This window comes from Centruroides vittatus, unplaced genomic scaffold (genome assembly GCF_030686945.1).
Source record: "Centruroides vittatus isolate TY-2023 unplaced genomic scaffold, ASM3068694v2 contig_925, whole genome shotgun sequence".
NCBI lineage: Eukaryota > Metazoa > Arthropoda > Arachnida > Scorpiones > Buthidae > Centruroides > Centruroides vittatus.
The window spans coordinates 136,403-155,192 of NW_027122611.1; the positions used below are offsets into that span (position 1 = coordinate 136,403).

The 18,790-nt window shown below is 34.0% G+C and overlaps 1 long non-coding RNA gene across 1 annotated transcript; it reads right to left on the bottom strand.

Annotated features, from left to right (window-relative positions):
- Positions 1 to 7,062: 7,062 nt before the first annotated feature.
- Positions 7,063 to 17,500, bottom strand: LOC136984594 (uncharacterized). Its single transcript, XR_010882212.1, has 4 exons — positions 17,412 to 17,500; positions 14,053 to 14,126; positions 9,158 to 9,204; positions 7,063 to 7,078 (listed from the first exon to the last, which is right to left on the bottom strand). It is a non-coding gene; the product is annotated as an uncharacterized lncRNA (long non-coding RNA).
- Positions 17,501 to 18,790: the final 1,290 nt, after the last annotated feature.

Below are 18,790 nucleotides of genomic sequence, written 5' to 3' on the forward strand. Positions count from 1 at the left end.
TGGTTATTGCCATCATTGCTTTATTTGAGTGTCAAACAGATGCAACCGTTTATTTACGTATAGTTTTCAATAAGAGTTTCTTCAGATTTGGATTTAGAAAATGGCATCGCAATATTTTACAGATAATACTGAAGAATAGAAAGAGATTTATCAAATATAATTAAGTTTTTCTATGCAAGAAGAGAAGTAAATATAATTCTAATTATAAAATTTTGGAGAGAGAACATTTCAAAGTATCATGATTATTAATGAAATGTCAGAAAATTCTAATTGGATATTTAAATGAAGAAAAAAAAAATTTGGTTTTGGAACTTGACAAAAAAAAAAAAAAAAAAAAAAGCCAGTATTCAGAATTAAGCTACTTTTTGAAACAAAATTTGCATTTTGAAATATGCCAATTTTGTCAAAAAATGTATTCTAAATTTCTAATTACTTTATAAGGAAAAATTTAGAGTTTTTGGCAAATTTGTTTTCATGACCGGTCTTGTGCAACACACCTTTTTAAATAGTTAGTGTCATTTTGATTTCTCCCCATTATCAGATTTGGACTTCTTCCTTATGCCATTTATGCCACTCTATCCGGTGGAAAGCTAATATTTCAGTTTTATTGAAAACAAATCTATTTTTATGACAGTTAAATTTTCCCAGCTCCACTCTGTTCAATTACTAATGGTGAAACAATCTCCTTGGGTTGTTTCTTAAAACAGAATTATCACTTTAGTTAATAGATAACATATATTGTAATCCTGTGTGAGGTTGTCGGTCCTCCATCAGGTGCCTCCCCAGGTGGCAGATAGGAAGGGCCTCCTAGATATGGGTGGTACCGAGGAAATGAAATACTCGGGGCAGACCAAAACTAACAATAGTCATGTCTTTCTCAGAATGAGCAGTGACCAACAGTGTCTGTACTCCATGTGAGGAGTGGCTGATACTATACAGGGGAAGGCAACGGAAAACCACCCCAGTGAATTATTACTATGGAGAAAAAAAAAACAAAAAAACGGCCCCTAGTCCCAGGCAGCCCTTGAATGGGCAGGGGTGAGAAGAATCTCCCGGTTCAACATAGTAAAATCTAAACTTCGTATCGCAACATGGAATGTCAGGAGTCTCTACGCAAGTGGAAAATTTGCAATCATCATTTAAGAAGGACAAAGGCTCAAAGTAAATATACTCAGCATGAGCAAATTACGTTGGCCAGACTCCAGAAAGTGCCAAAACAAACATGGCATCCTCTACTATTCTGGAAATGATCCCCATGGCCGACATCACCTTAATGGGGTTGGAATATTTGTTTCACCTGAATATAATAAATGTCACTAATTTCGTACCAATAACAGACCGTATAATGCTCATACAGCTTCAAAGTCACTCCTTCAAAATCAACATCATCCAGTTATATGCCCCAACAGCTGACAAAAAAATACGACGAACAGGTAGAAGCTCTTTATGATACGATCAGTAAGATCATAAGCATAACAAAATCCAATGAATAATGCTAGTTATGGGAGACTACAATGATAAGATCGGAGAAGGAAAGCGATCAGACCTCGTTGGAGAGCACGGTCTTGGACTAAGTAACCAAAGAGGAGATAAGCTCTATGAGTTCTGTCAAGAAGAAGAAATGGTAATCGCATACACTTGGTTCAAACTTCCCAAGAGACAGCTATACACATGGATATCTCCCCTCGAAGACAATAATAGTATTTCCATAAGAAATCAAATTGACTATGTCCTGATCAATAAGCATTTCAGGAACATTATAAAACGGGCAACAACCCATCCCAGAGCTGACGTCAGTTCTGATCATGTCCCACTAATAGCTAATCTGAAGCTAAAACTTAAAGCAGCAAAAAGAAAAACAACAAAACAAAAAAATGGGACATCTCAAAATTAGAGAATGAGCAAATAAAGCAACAAGTGCAACAGGACATTAACCAAGAACTTGCTGTAATAGAACATTATCGTTAGCACCTTCTATCTTTACGGAAAGAGCTAAAAGTAGCTACTAAATACCTGAAATCTGAAACGAGAAAAAGCCAGAAAAGATGGATGACCACAAACATCTTAGACTTGATGGAGAAATGAAAAATAATAAAGAAGAATACCAAAAGCTTAATAAAACTGGCAAAAGAAAGATGGATGAAAGATAAATGTGAATAAATGGAGGAACTTGAAAAGAAACAAGCTAGCTTCCAAATACACAAAAAAGTAAGAAATAGCTGGTATATACAGAAAGAAACCATCTCATACATTATTTAGCTCAACAAATTAACCTATTACACAAGAAGAAAAAATCAAGAAAATATGGGAAACATATATAAATGAGCTTTTTCATGACAATAGAGCATCCAAAGCAAGTGATGACAACTGTCACAATGGTCTTGAAATACTAAAAGAAGAAGTCTTACATGCAATCTCTATTACAGGTACTCCTCACTTTATGACCTATCTGCTTAACGACCACTTGCACTTACGACCAATCCAGTTTTGACCTGCAATTCGGGGAATACCCTTTCTCAGCTTGAGTGTCGGTCAGTGGCGAATGGTGACATGTGCACTAAGCATACTATAACAGGCTTGCACGTACTATAATAGTCTTTTTATGAATAAATTTGAAGTTTGTTGCATAATTTGGATAATTTTACAACGATCCTATATTCCCGGTGCAAGCTCCTCGCTTATCGACCAATTTGCTTAACGATGTAGTCGTCGGAACGGAACTCGGACGTAAAGTGAGGAGTACCTGTACTCAAAATAAAAAAGCCACAGGGCCAGATGAATTTCCATTGAAATCATTAAGCTTATAACAGAGGATAACATAGGGTGAGTTATAAAGCTATTTAATCTCATCTATAACAGGCACAATACCAGAGGATTGGCTAACATCAACATTAATCACAAGCCCTAAAAAGACTCATCCCAAAAATTGCAGCAATTACCGTTTAATGAGTTATCTCTTAAAGGTCTTTCTAAGAGTAATTCACTCCAGAATCCACTTAAAAGTGTGAATTTGATCTTGATAGTAGCCAGATGGGATTTAGAAAGGCATTTGGAACACAAGAAGCTTTGTTCTGTACAAATGTGCTACTGCAAAAACCTGCTTTATCGATTTTGAGAAAGCATTTGACAGAGTGCAGCATGACAAACTGATCAAAATGCTTCAGCAGCTGCAGCTGGACAGCAAAGACATCTGAATTATCAAAAACTTATACTGGGACCAAACAGCCGAAGTCCGCATAGACAATCTGAAAACGAGGAGTACCAACATACAGCATGAAGTCTGACAGGAATGTGTCCTCTCCCCCTTTTATTTAACTTATTTAACTTTAAAGAGGCACTTGAAGGAGTAGAGCTGAGCATTTAAGTTAATGGAGTTGTTTTAAATACAATAAGATATGCAGATGATATGCTTATCATGAGTGACACCATAGATGGGCTACAACAGATAGTGAACAGAAGCAATGAAACTGGAAAAGACTTAGATCTTCACATTAATGTCAGCAAGACCAAATTTATGGTGTTTAGTCAGGATGCCCACTTGACACTTAACAAGGCTGCATTTCTTTATGCAGCAAGAGTGTAGCGAAAATGACATCACGAGCAGCTATCACTACATGTCGCTGTATCATGTTTAGCTCTAGCTTTCCACTAGAGCTAAACATGGTTGCCGTAATCAATCCTTTGATTCCACAGTTACAGCTGAAAGTAGCGCTTTAGTTAAAGAAGTACAATATTTAAATAAAGAGATATAAAGAATTGAGCATTTCTCTTTCCAAAAACGTGAACAAAGTAAAGAGATTGGAGATGTATAATTATATTTAAAATATAGTATTTTCTTATTCTTTAGACAACTTTCAGAGTCATTTTGTGAAATTTAATCCTTCTTAATGTTTCCATAATATTTTTATCAACAGTCACTTTGACTTTTTTATTTTCGCAGCATAATATCGTATTATACACACAAGCGTACATTTTGCTTTACACGTGTAGTGGACGTAAAAGTTGCTTTATCTTCGCTGCAGCAAACATTTAGAAACAGTTCACTACATTGCAGTGCTGCATTTAGAAACTGGTTTCAGTGTGTTTGCTGTAAAGCGCTTCTCGAGCGCTGCATAAAGAAATGCGGCCCAACCAACCAATAGAAAGGGTTAACCACTTTAAACATCTAGGAAGTATGATCACATCCAATATGGACCCTGATACTGAAATAAAATGCAGAATTGAAACAGCTCATGCTTACTTTAAAAAAAATGAGCACTCTCTTTTGCAATGACAACCCAAATCTCAGACTAAGACAACAGATGGTGAAATGCTACATCTGGTCGATTCTGTTATATGGAGTTGAAAGTTGGACTCTAAAAAAGAACATAATAAACCGGCTGGAGGCTTTTGAAATGTGGATCCTTCGAATACGATGGACCTCCTTGATAAGAAACAATGAAGTCTTACGACAAGTTAATTGTAAGAGATCGCTAATCACTAACATAAAGTGTCGAAAAATTGCCTATCTCGGCCACATGTTACGTGGAGAAGAATACCACTTTCTCCAGCTGATACTGAAAGGAAAGATTGAAGGGAAACGGGGTGCCAGTAGAAGACAGATGTCATGGCTAAAGAACATCAACGAATGGACTGGTATAGAGTTGGAGATTTAGGCTAGCGAAAGATCGTGAAGCATTCTCCATAGTGATCGCCAACATCCGGGGACTGGATAAGGCATATTAAGAAGATATATTGTAATAATTCCAAATGTACTCTCTCTTGTAACATTACCCCATGTAAAGATCACTTCTCCAGAATTTCTAATAATAGTCATTTTATTCCAACAGGTAAGTTGTGGTAGTTTCTCACCAAAATGTAGTACAGAGTTTTAAATTATTTTTTGAGCAAATATTTTACTCGGTATGAGTATTACTAAGGTCAGGGGAAAAACATTCAAAATAGAAATACAGTAGAGCATCGATTATCCGACTCAATTGGGGACTGGGGTTGGTCGGATAACTGAAAAGTCGGATAACCGAAAAGTATGAAAAAAATACATTATTAGTATAGTGTATTAGGTCTGGTTTAAATACTAGCCTCCCTTTCATGGTCGAGCCAGTGCTGCCAGCTAAAACATGCAAAAATTTAACAAAAATAATATTAAAGTAGCCAAGATATAACCAAATATTGTAGCGCCACATCACTAGCGGACATTTGAATTTGCCGACTAGAACGCGGTCGGTTAATCGGGGGTCGGATAATCGATGCTCTACTGTAGATGGAAATGTAAACAATAGCATAACAATTGAGAATTTGTTTTTTATGGTATAAAAACCACAAGTGTACTTTTCGTCTTGGTAGCTATATATTTGTAACATCGTAGTCAGATCACTGACATTGATGTGTGGTGCAAGATTGTAGCACCAGATGAAGAAACAGACCTTTCCTTTCATTTCCTACATTTTATTAAAAAATTAGTATTTTTTTATGTTGATGAGCAAATTAATCGACGATGCAAAAAGTCTTTATCTAGCTTAAGTGTTTAATAATTTTGCCTATTTTTGAATGAGAACATTTTTTAATTTTCTCTAATTTTGATACAATTTGTAATTTTGTATTGTCAAAATCAAAAGGAAATACACTCTAATGGCTCTAAAGTCAAATAAATGCTTGATAATTTTCAAACTTATTGCCTTAGGATTTAAGATTTAAAATGTATTCCATGCAAAACTTTGGTTTGAGATTCTCATTTATAAGGTAATCTATAGATATAATCGAGACGAGTTGATAATAATAATAATCAGCGCAGAGCCCAAACGGTTAGGAGTTGAAAGTTGAAATTTGGTACACAGTTAGGGTACATCACGAGAACGCACACTAAGAAGAGATTTTTCGAAATTCCTCCCCACGGGGAGAGGGACAGGATTAAGTCTTAACACTTCCATACGTAACAATGGAAGTGTTAAGAGAAAGCGACGTGCAAGATGCAGATGCAGTATTTTTCGTTTTTGTGGGAAATCGAACATATTTTTAGACCTATCTAAAAATTCTGTAATTAGTCTGGAAACAGGGAGGACCCAATTCTTGCATTCTGTGAAAATGGGTAAGGTTGACTATAACGCAATAATCTTAATATTTGCTAAAACGGTTAGGAGTTGAAAGTTGAAATTTGGTACACAGTTAGGGTACCAGATTTAAGTACCAAAGTGTTAAGTAACAATGGAGAACAAGAGAAAGCGACGTGCAAGATTTATGGGCTCTGGAAAAAAAAAAAAAAAAGTGAAAGAGTAATATGTTAGAACACATTTGGTTTTCAAATTTAAACAGATTGGTTTTTCTTTAGAACATTCGACGAAAATCGAACAATAAAATCAGAACACGTGAAAATCGAACAATATCAGAACATTCAATTTTCAAATTCAACCTTTCTTTAGAAATACTTAGTTTGTTGATGAAATTACTCTTTTTCTTTTGTGACTATAACGTAATAATCTGAATCTTCGCTATTGTTACTTTTGCTCAAGCAACGCCGGGCCTACCTGCTAGTTAAAATTTAACAATCAAATTAGTAAGAGATTTATATTTAAAGTAAAAATAAAATTGTAGAAATGAATCTAGATCAGTTTACTTTTAAAAATAAAATTAAGCCAACTCTATTAAAGCAAATGATATTCTAAAAAACAAAATAACAAAAAATAGACATTAAATATTCATATTTTATTGATTACAATTTAAAAATAAGTTTTCTCACATGCTATATACAGGTCACCCCATTTTGGAGTGCATTACTTCTAATTCCGACTATTTTAAACTACTTTAGAGAGGGAGAAATGTTCTTCTCGAAGAGAGTCTTGGGAACAAACTTCTTTTCTTTTAGACTGTCGACGGAAGTGGAATCCTTCTCCTCCTGTTCGCGGAGTCTTCTTTCCGACCTCTCTTCCTCCACGCTGAGTTTCTTAAAAGGCGTCTGACGGTCACTGATCAGTCCTTCTAGATTGTAACCCACCACACCTATGATGAGAGCGAAGGGAAAAGTCACATAGGGTGCGTAAGTTCGCAGAACGGTCAGAATCACGGGTAGCATTTTATTTTTGATCTGAAAGACAAAATATTTTCACGTTAGGCTATAAGTCTCTGAGAATGATGGGTAAACATTTGTGTCCAAAATCTATGATTGAGAGTTACAGTAGGGAGATAAATAGGTAACCATTTGTATATATACAATAGAATTAATACTAATTGGTTAATTTTAGATATTAAGCATAGATTATGCATACAGATATTAACAAAATTTATCAAAAATGAAATATCTGTTAAGTGTCTAACTGACTGACAATACTACACAGTTTTCTGTAACAATTGTTTTAACAGACAGAAAAAATTTTTTAAATTATGTAAATGATCAATGCCAATGCAGAGCTCCAGATAAAAGTCAAAGCATTTCTACCCAAAAATGACCATTCTGTTACATTTGGTGCCATAGCCTGTGCATCTAAAATTAAAAAGTTCAAGCACACATTGTGTGAATAGAGAGGTTTCAAGGCTGCATGTCACATGATAAAACGCATGTTTTCTTCGCCCCTTTGCCATGTTTATGGTCTAGCTACTGCTTGCTTAGCTTCTCCGTGATTTATTATTTGACAGGTTGACAGTGCTTTTTTTCTGCTTAAACTTAATAGAACTGCACAGACAAAGCTAAAAAAGATGCTTTTCTGATGGACTATTCTCACAGTCTGACAGGACGAGATGCTGTTTTATACGAAGAGAAAGTTTCATTATGTTAAGGTGTCAATCCATACGAAGCCAGCATCTTTGTTGTAGATCAAGAGTTATGGTCTAAAGTAGAATCTGGTGTCATCATAAACTATTTGGTTTTGACGACAAGTTACTACACTTTTCACAAATGAAAGCATACAAATCTTTAGAGGTCCATAACTATCTTACAAGTGGCTGGATTTCTCTTGATTTTGTGCTCAGTCACATGTTATATCTATATTGTGAAAGTATATATACAGGGATGGTCAGAAGTAACTTGACCAACTAATGGCAATCTTGGGAGAACAGGAAGTGAGGAATTGATTGAAACTTTTGCAGGATAAGTACAGGGTGGCATGCATTTGCAATACATGAAAACATGTATTGCAAGGGGTAGAACATGTTTCATGATTATGGTTAATGTACCTTTACTGTAACTGTACTGTAACTGTACAGTTCAAAAATTTACTGTAACTGTAACTGTACAGTTCAAAAATTTACTGTAACTGTAACTGTACAGTTCAAAAATTTACTGTAACTGTAACTGTACAGTTCAAAAATTTACTGTAACTGTAACTGTACAGTTCAAAAATTTACTGTAACTGTAGTTCAAAAATTTCCAATACAAACACCAATAATTCATGATGTACAAGATTATGTGTAGAACAAAAATCAACAGATATATTGGTGTTTGAGCAATGGGAAGTGGATGAGCCAATACCTACAACAGACTTGTATATGTTTGCAAGTGAGGTGGCAGCATAATAGTCAAAGCTTATCGTGACATCAGCTGCAGGGTATAAAAGATTTCGTCAAGTGAAATTCAACAAAGCATACATTCTCCCACTTTCTCCCTCATCTGCATATGTGTATGGGTCGTCTGTCATTGTACTGGCTTGCCCACTTCCCATTGTTCGAATACCAATATCTCTGTTGTTTTCAATTGTACACAAACTGTTCCAATGCCTTATGCTGTTCTCTGTCATGAAGAATCTTGTGACATTATGAATTCCTGGTGTTTGTATTCAAAATTTTTGAGTTCCAGCCCTATTTTTGTGTATCACAAGCATGTGTCACTCTATATTTATCCTGCAAAAGTTTCAATGGATTCCTTGCTTTCCATGCTCCCGAGATCACTGCTAGTTAATGCTGTTACTTTATGACCACCCTGTGTATACATGTGTTAATATTTTAAACATTTTACAAAACAAAAGACCTAAAAAGTACAATTTAGGAAATTATAAATATGAGATTTAATAATCATAACATTTAATCTATTATAATATGTATATTTAAGGATTAAGCTATGATTTCTGAGGAAAACAATATACAGTTGTATATTTTGTGTGTGTAATTATTACATTTAAATTATATATAATCCTTAAGTAATTATATAAAATTATTAAAAAATTCAACTCACCCAATAAAGTAATGTCTTTTCTGATTTTCAAGATTACTTGGAAAAGACTGTAAAAATTTATAAATTGTACATGAAAACAATATATATATTATTTCCTGTAACTATTATAATAAAATAGAAAAATGCATTCTAATATGGATATACTTTGACTGATGACCATTGAAGTTATGACAATCGTCTTGTCAAGCATTTATAGTCACATTGGCAAATGCCAGGTTCATGTGTCAAAACAATAGAACACAACCATAGTGCTAGCCGTGTAAGTATATACACATAGCCATGTATTACTCTATAATATACTTCCTAATAGCTACAACAAATGGTTTTATTAAACATTATTGATGCCACTTACTGTTTATGGTCATCTTAACATAAAAATGTCTGGCAGCATCATACTTTTGTGAAAATGGAGTGACCCTCTTTTGCCATCCAGCATCATGTTTTTGTTTGTGTACAGCATGTCAAACCTATGTGCAGAGGAACGAAGGTCCATCCTAAGTCAAAGTTGAGTACAAAGGTCCATCCTAAGTCATATGAATACTTTAAGCAATTTGCTGATACAACAGATATACAAGGTGCACCAGAAACCCTGACAGTTTTTAAAATAAGATAACATTTCAAGGGAAAAGGTAAATATTTATTGCTTTGCAGAGATAAAATTTAAAAACCGTCAGGTGTTTCCGACTCACCCTATAAATCTTAATGGGTCTAAACTGTACGTATAATGTTGTCATTTTAGCACTCTCTCTTGGTTAGAAATTACTACTTTTAAACAAAGTTCTCATATTATATCTTTCATTTTTTAACCAAAGAATAAGATTTTTGAGAAAATCACGTCATTGTAATAATTTCTGTTTTTGTCCACAAATTCTTCTCAAACTTTCTAAATGTTAATTTCTAATAGGATTATTTTTCCATATACTTGTTGTTTATTATTGATTGCATTAACCAATTGTCTACATCACTTGGATGTAACTGTCTTTTCAATTACATTAAAGATCATCACATAATTGTTTGAAGACATAAAGAAGCAAGAATATACTCTACTTTCCTATAAATATGCCCACCGGTGGCCAAGTGGATAAAACCACCAAACACAGATAGCTGATCGTGGATTCGCATCTTGCCGGCATGCTGGCCGCATGGACTTTCTCGAGTTTTCTCCATATTTGTAACACCTAAATAGGGGCCAGTATCCCGAAGGAAGTCCTCCCATGAGGCATTCCTCTTGGCAAATCGCCTGTGTTGCATTGCTGTAAACAAATAAACCAATCCAATAAATTGATTGCTTCCATTACTAGTTTCTGTGGATTTTTTAAAAAGCCTCAGAAGATTGGGTGAAAAAATTGACGACCGTAGAAATATCTGGAATTCTCGTTGAAATGAGGAATTGTCTTCTCGTTCTATTACTTTAAAAAGACATTTTATTCAAATTTCTAAATAATATGCATAATTACTTAAATAATATTTAAACCTTATTATCTATAATTGAAAGATTCTCTGGAAAAAATGTTGCAAATGTCAAATTATAAAATATTAAAACCCTTTCTACATAAAATTTTAATAGGGATTTTCCACGCTTTTGAAAATCTTAATTATAAAATATTTTCACATTAAAATAGCAAAACATGGAAGATTTTTATAAAATTTGTACATTAGAAAATACATGTTTATGTTATAAACACGTTCCTATGATATAGACTAGGTTGAAAACCCCACGTTATAAACCGGGCAAATATTAACATTCAAGTAATTTGTATCTTGATGTTGACAAGCAAAAAGATTTGAAATACTTCAATATAAATCACAGCAATTGAGCACAGTTCAATTCTCGTCGAGCTGATTCTGCTCAGTGAAAATTTGGGGTGCGGAAACAAGTCTAGTGCTTTTTATTAAAATTTTTTTAACTAAAAGAAACACACAAATTAAATATTAAATGGCATCTTTCTAGCTTTTCATTGAGCAAATTCTACTTTTAGGCCTTTTTTCGAGCTCGTCTCTTCATTTTATTTTCCTTTTTTTTAAAAAAAAGTAATTTAAAATTGGTTTAATGCAACAAAACATTAAAAAGTACAAAGGGATCTGTCTTTCTTCAGTACTTTTTCTTGTTGGCACCTGGGTGAATTCATGCACTCCATATGCCTCGAGCTGGCCTCGATCTTTAATGTATTATGTTTTTTAAACAGAAACAAACAATATACTAGAAAAAATAATCTTTTCAACTCTTGAACAGAAAATTTTAAAAATTTTGCAACAGCTAATATTTTTAAGTAAAGAATCTACTGTTCTCTATCTGTTATAAAAATCTGTATAAAAATAAAACTATATAAAATCAAATTCTCTTTCATTCACTCTGAAACCTTGGAAACAACACTTAAAATAACAATTCCCTAATCTGTTATATACTAAAGAGTTGTGAGATCCCAGTCTTGACCATTGACACCACAGAGTTTTAACTTTACTGCTAGAGATTATACCCAAGAGTATCAATAACAAACAAAAACTACAAACACAAAGGACATTTTCCCTTGAGAGAACCGACAAGTCTTGCTGCTCCATTAGTCAAAATCTGCTGAACAGTTCATTTTTAGAGGCAGTTTGAAAGAACTGGGCACAAGGAAAAAGCCAATAGATAATGGAAGGTGCCAGTAAGTCTATCCAAAAGGACAATCTGAAGGTGCCTGATGATTTGGACAGTGATGATGCTACCTAAGGTACAACTATACTGAATCCATTAAGGTCACCTATAACCAGACTTTAACTCTCTCTTTGCAATATAATGCAACCAAAATATATGGAACTATTGTTACTTTACTTCTTGTTCCTGGAAAACAACAAATATAACAGTGACAGCTCCAAAAATGTAAAGTTGAGTAAAAGAAAGTTTGTTCTTTGATTTTACGTAGATTTATATTTCAATTTTTGCATTTTTAAACTTGTGAAAGTACAAATCTTTGCCATTATTTGTTTCCATATTACCAATTGATTTATCAGCACAAAAATGGCAGTCGGCTTCTGGGCAATGGAAACTTATACTGCTTTCACAAAGCCATAGAACAAATAACACTCGATCAGGATTCTGCTTTTGGATATAGGATGATCAAAGGTGATACAACTCAGTACAGTAAGAGATAATAAATATTTCAAATGACACCAAAAATCTCTTACTGTTGTTTAACTTAAATATCTGCTCTTCAAATCAGATTACTTTATTTTTCATTCAAATTTACATTCTATTGTGATAATTTTCAATATTGCATGTAATATCATAAAAATGTAAAATTGGCACTATTAGATTTGTCAAATAAAATGACAGATTAGGATGCGGACAATGGCAACTGCAAAATTATCCTCAAACTGATCAACATAAAAACTTTTGCATATCTTAAAACTATGCTTATACCCTGTTTGCACCGAGCATTTCAATCTAGATTGTGACCAAGGTCGGCGACTATGCCTTGGTGCGACCACCCTCGACCGTTTCAATCTCGACTGAAATGAGGTTCAATCAAGATTGACTCGAGAGAGCTCTTGAAACTAGATCCAGTGATAAGAGAGATCCCACAATCCCACGCATGCAAGAAAATACAAGATGGCTGCAGAACACATGTCGGGCTAATGACAGAGAAATAAAAAAGATACCGTATTTGGAAAGACGACGACATCTGTCGAAAAAGTACTGTATTTATTTCTAACTAAAACTTCCATTTGTTTGTAGGTTTCGTGACTTACCGCGTAGTTATGTCAGTTTTATCATCGCGTGTAATAGCCAGGTTCTTCTCAAGCAGACTGCCTGTGCAAACAGCACAACATTCGACTGGTGACAGTCACAATCCAGATTGTAGGTAAATCGAGATCAACAGTCGTGGATTATGTGCGAACGTAGTATTATAGCGTGAATGTGGGAGTCTTCCTCTAACAAATAAAAATTTTGTCTTTTTGCAATATGTAGTAAATAAAATGACAGATTTTACATTATTTAAAAATTTTTATAATTCAATTCAATGACGAAAACTCTACAAATATCGTCGCCAGGGGTCAGCTGTCTCATCTACATTTTCCAGCGCCTGTTCCCAGTGGATAAAAGCAGCCAAGACACCCAGAAAAAGGCAAGATGGATGTAAGCAAGACGTCTGTTTTATGTCACCAGTTCCTTTTTAAGAAATTTTTTGTAATTTTAATTGGACGTTTATGTGTTTTAAAAGGACTTTTTAATAACCTTCCGGCGACAAGTAACCTAAAAAGGAAGGTCAGTCGCCGAAAAGTGTTTGTCTTGGAACACAAAATAAAAAAGGTGATCCCATTTTGGGCAGACTTAGTCTTTATTCTAATTTTTAAAAAATTTTTCTCCATCGGACGAAAATTCAATGAAGAGATTTTACATTGTTTTGATTTTTTATACACTAGTCTATACAATTTATCCATAGCATAAAATAAATAAATAAAAACTCAGGTTTAAGGCATCTTTCTAAAGACTAATCTTACTAATAACTGCAAATTTGTTCATTTAAGTTGAAAAGTTTGAGCAAAAATAAGTCTATACTTAATTACCCGAGAACTACATAAAATTGTATTGAATTATTTTATATGAATGTTTGCAATTTTTAATTTGTTAGCACTGGGTTATATCTAGCAAAGGTTCATTTATACAATTTGAAAAACATTTCAAACATTCGTCATTGTGTTTAATAAATAATGGATCCAATAAAAGTGCATTGAATTAAAGACGACTGTAATAAATTTTCCTAACTGAATTAATCCGTTTTTCATTGAAAACTTAAGACTTGATATGTATAGTACTTAAATACGTAAAAGTGTGTTTAACTAATATAAAATTGTTTTCTTGTCAACATATATTGTTTAACAACAATAGTAACAATGATTTACATACATACCCCAAAGAATTTCAAACTGTTGCATGATTTCCCATCTAACGTTTAAATAGTCATTCTTGTTTTTCTTTATATAGCTATTTAAAAAACAAAAAAAATTATTAAAATAATGTAATGTTATTGTAATTACCAATAAATAACCTATATGCACATGTACAGAATATCCCATAAGTCTGTAACCATTAAGCTTTGTTTATTTTTTTACAAGTTAAAGCATGGCATTAAATAAAGAGAAATGAATTTCAGTTATTTTGACGGCAGGGACCCATAGTTGGCAAGAAGTTGCCAAAGAGTTTAATGGAACATTCAGACATTCTACTGGTCACATACGGCAGTAGGATGTAGCCCATTAAACTCTTTGGCAACTTCTCGGCAAATGTGGATGATCCCACCATTAAAATAACTCAGATTTATTCCTGCTTATTTAATATCATGCTTTCCTGTAAAAGAATAAACAAAGATTGACATAACACATATGATTTCAAACTTACAGGACACCATGTATTTATCTTTTTTATAAATAACAATCATTTCTTCACTACAGTTTATTTGCAATGCATGATCATATGCCCTATTAACAGTTGGAGAACCATTGGCATAGAGCCAATGGTTCTCCAACTGTTTTGGATCACGGTACACTGCAAAACAAAAAAAAAATTTTCTGTCTCACTCTGTGTACAAAATTAAATATATATTGATATTTTAAATTATAAATAACTGCTTACTAACAGGACTAATCTAACTATTAATTTATATTGGATGTATCTCTGTATATGAGTAGGAGTTTATAGGACGAGAGCACCGAAGACATCCCAATTGGCACTGTAATCAACCAAGGATGGTTATATCATATTTAAATTTGTGTGGAAGGAGAGATCAGACTGGAGGCTCAGGTAGCATAACTGGCAATGCATCTGCAAAGTAAGTGAGAGTTACAGGTTCAAGTCCCATTCTTGGTTGATTCTTTTATTACAGAATATTCTAAATTACTTAATTTAATTATAATTATTAAATTTAATAAGAGATGGTGCCTAATTATTTAGTAATTGATTAAATATAATCTCTGAAATGTAGCCTGATGTGATCCGATGGTTAATTTCATAACCAATTTAACTATTAGATTCTTGGAATCTAACACCAGATCCCCAAGCAATAGGCAAGGATACTTGACTACAACAAAATTTATGATAATTTTCTCATACCACAATACCTATGCATTGGTGAAGGTCCCTCGGTCTTTGAAATGAATGGAAATTATGGTTTAAAGTTCCACAGATATAATGACACAAGAAAGCTGGTCTGAAAATGATGCATGCAGTACAACAGGCTTAGTCACCTTTTAATAATGTTTGTTAATATAGTTATATTAAAACCAAGTAATGTTTTTTAAGAGCTCCAAGCAGAACACTCCACAACTCAGTAATTTTGTAAGATTCAGAGCTGGAATTTTCTTTCCATTGAGATTTGGTGTTCTTCACTCTATGAAGATCTTTCAAAAAGGTTGAAAACATTAATTTATTAAACACTTGTGCTGGTTTTAAGATATATAAAAGTTTTCAAGTGACTTTTCATTTGATACCAACTTTTTTTGTTGCTAGCAACTCTTTTAAATTTACTATATATGTGTTTTTGAAGCATGATTATATTAAAAAGAAGAGTTTTCTATGTTCACTATGATTATAAATTTTATTTTGTACTGCAGGATAACATCCAAGGCATCCAATCACTTCGTCATAAATTGTATTAAAGGGAGATCCAAAAAATGGATTTTACGACTTTGAAAGCATATAGAACTTTAATTGAGACTTACAGAATCAACTCAGACATTAATTTAAAGAAAAATGCATCAAATTTTACCATGAACAACTTGGTTCAATGTGAGCACCTTTGTTCATTTAAAAATGTTCTAAAAGCCATTTCATACTTGACTATGTTACCGACAGTCAGGATTTCCTCAATAAATAATTCTTGGGTTGGTGGATTGGTCAAGCAGCCCAAAAGCATGACCACATTATTCCTTCAATTTGACACCTCTCAACTTTTTCTTCTGACGTTTCATCAAGTTTTTCTAAAGAATTAGAAGACCATTTATCCACCTTTGCCTGCAAATCTTGCTGAGCTGAAAATTGAAATCACCATTGCAGTTAATGAAGTGACAACAGATATATTGCTTTGAGTTTGGCAAAAACTTGAATTTGAGTGGAATGTCTATTGAGTGAAAACCCTATTGGTGATGTAGCAGTTCTGCTACATCACCAATAGGGTTGTTAACTGTGTAGAATTTCAGTTATTTTTTAGAAACTGTTTGGAGAACAAAAACTGAAAATGTTCCGAAGAACAGTAGCGTAGCAAGGGGGGTGCATCATGCACTGGGCGCCCCTCTGAGAGTGGTGCCCAAATCGTCTCCAAGATAAACTGTATGTGTTTCTGGAAAGGAAAGAGGGGTGCCAATAAAGTGTCAGGCACCAGTTATGCCCAGACGCCAGTTATGTTCGCTACACCACTGCTGAAGAATGAATGAAATTTTTTTGTATGTGTGTTTTTGTTTTCCAGCTTGTTGCCATTTCCTCACAAAAGTTGGTGTCCCTAATTAGAATCTAAATTATTTTCATTCCTGCTAGCTTATATATATATATATATTTTATTTTTGTATCTTTCCGTCCCATGGACACTAAGAAGGCTCTTTTTTAAGCCAAACACATGTATGGCCAGGCACAACAGGGCGGCAGGGTGATAAAGGATGGATGCCAGACATATCCGGAGCAGATCCCCACGAAAAATTACTGGGGCTGCTTGCCTAGATTTGTTTCGTCATCTTTGGAGCAGCACGCAAATACTATCTCAGCCATTCAGCCACCTCATCATCAACAACATAATCATCCAGTGAAAGAGAAAACATTTCCAAGTTTGTTTGTATATTATCTTTTGCTCATCACTTTCAATTGTTTCTTTCACACTAAGTTTGGAATTTGTTACTCTGAGAGTTTGTGAACTAATGTATTTAAATCGAACCAAAATGACTGTTTGAGGTAAAAGTCGATGCGTTTTGTTATAAATCGGTGCCTCAACCGATTCTGTAAGTCTTCTATTTGAAATTCTACATGCTTTCAAAGTTGTAAAGTCCTTTTTTGAATCATTCTGAACATTCATCTTTCTTTTTTACACTATCTGTGTACGTTAAGATCGGCGAAACTGGACCTCTACAGGAGTGAACACATCCCGGGTCGATACGGTCTCTTTCAAAACTAAAATCATACAAGGCCTCCACACAAAAATATATTTTATCTTCATATGAATTTATGAAACATCGAATATCTATTGACCTTTGAAAAACGTTAAATAATTAAAGCAATAATACGAACCTAAATTTGTCACGAATATAAATACGAGTGTTTAGGGCTTTACTACGAATCGAAATAAACAGCGCTACTACTCACGTGTTCGATAATCCCAGCTGGATCGCCGCATGCCCGACTACGTCCTTACGCATCCAAAAAAATAGCCAAAAAATATTAAATTAAATTAAATTAAAAAAATAAAAAATAAACTTTCTATGTTCGTAGAGAGAAAAGCCTTAACTCTCGAATTAATTTTATTCTTTGATTATTTTTAATTCAGATTTAAACTACGAATCTCGAGCGGAGCGCTTTCGCTCGAATTTCTCGTCGTTTCCCTAAAGTATTTGTATATTTCGTTTGTTTTAGCTTTCATTAAACAAAACTAAACAAAAGATGGCAATTCGTAAAATTGTTTTTTAGCATTGAAAGTTAACTCGTATTCGTGTTGATGCGAATCGAGAGATCGGTGTCGTAACTAAAGCGGTGCCCAGGCACAGCGCGCAGAAATGACCTGGACTAAGTTTTGGGTCATGCATGTCACGCATGCCCCAAAAATTGGTCCTTGTGTTTAACAAAAGAAAGACACGTTGCTGCCAATCCAAAGAAACAATAACTATCTTGGCCGAACCGTAGTTAATAGCACACATACAATATTTTGTATCGCGTATACGAGTGTAGACGCGCCCTACTATATGACATTTGTCGCGCGATCTTGAAACTACAACACTCGCAAGTCTCGCAACATTACACACAAAAGTATACCGTGAAACAAGAATCTAAATTAATTTGAAGGAGGGTGCCACCACTAAGCAACTCCGTCAAACTAGCTGAGATTTACATACAGTTCACGCTGTCAGCCGCGTTCGTTTTGATCATTGTCATATTGTTAACATCGGGGGCAATCGGAGGTTATTGTCTCGTCGTTATTTTATGGTCGTTATATATTTAAAATTTAATTAAAAGTAAAACCGTGTGTGAGAGTGAATAAGCTTTTTGTTGATTTGATGTTTGTTGATGAACTCGTTTGGGTAAGTTGAAAAATTGTATTTATAAGTTGTACTGAAAAGTTTTATTATTTAATATTAATAAATAATACTATCTTGTAAATGTTATCAGTTATTACTTTAGACTTTGGATTAGGTACTTTCCTAAGTATATTTATTTTTAGATGGCATTTTTATGGTGACCATTTCTATGCTCATGTTCGGCACACAAGTACTGTACGTAACCTATACATACTAGACTAGACCTGATTCGCGATTCTTCTTTCAGAAATATTACCTGCCGGCTACCCTAAGCCAAGCACACACGTCATAACAAACACCATGTCACAAAAACGTCCACTACATATAACTACATATTCAGTTGAAGAACTAAAAAAAACGTGCTGCTGACTTGAGTAT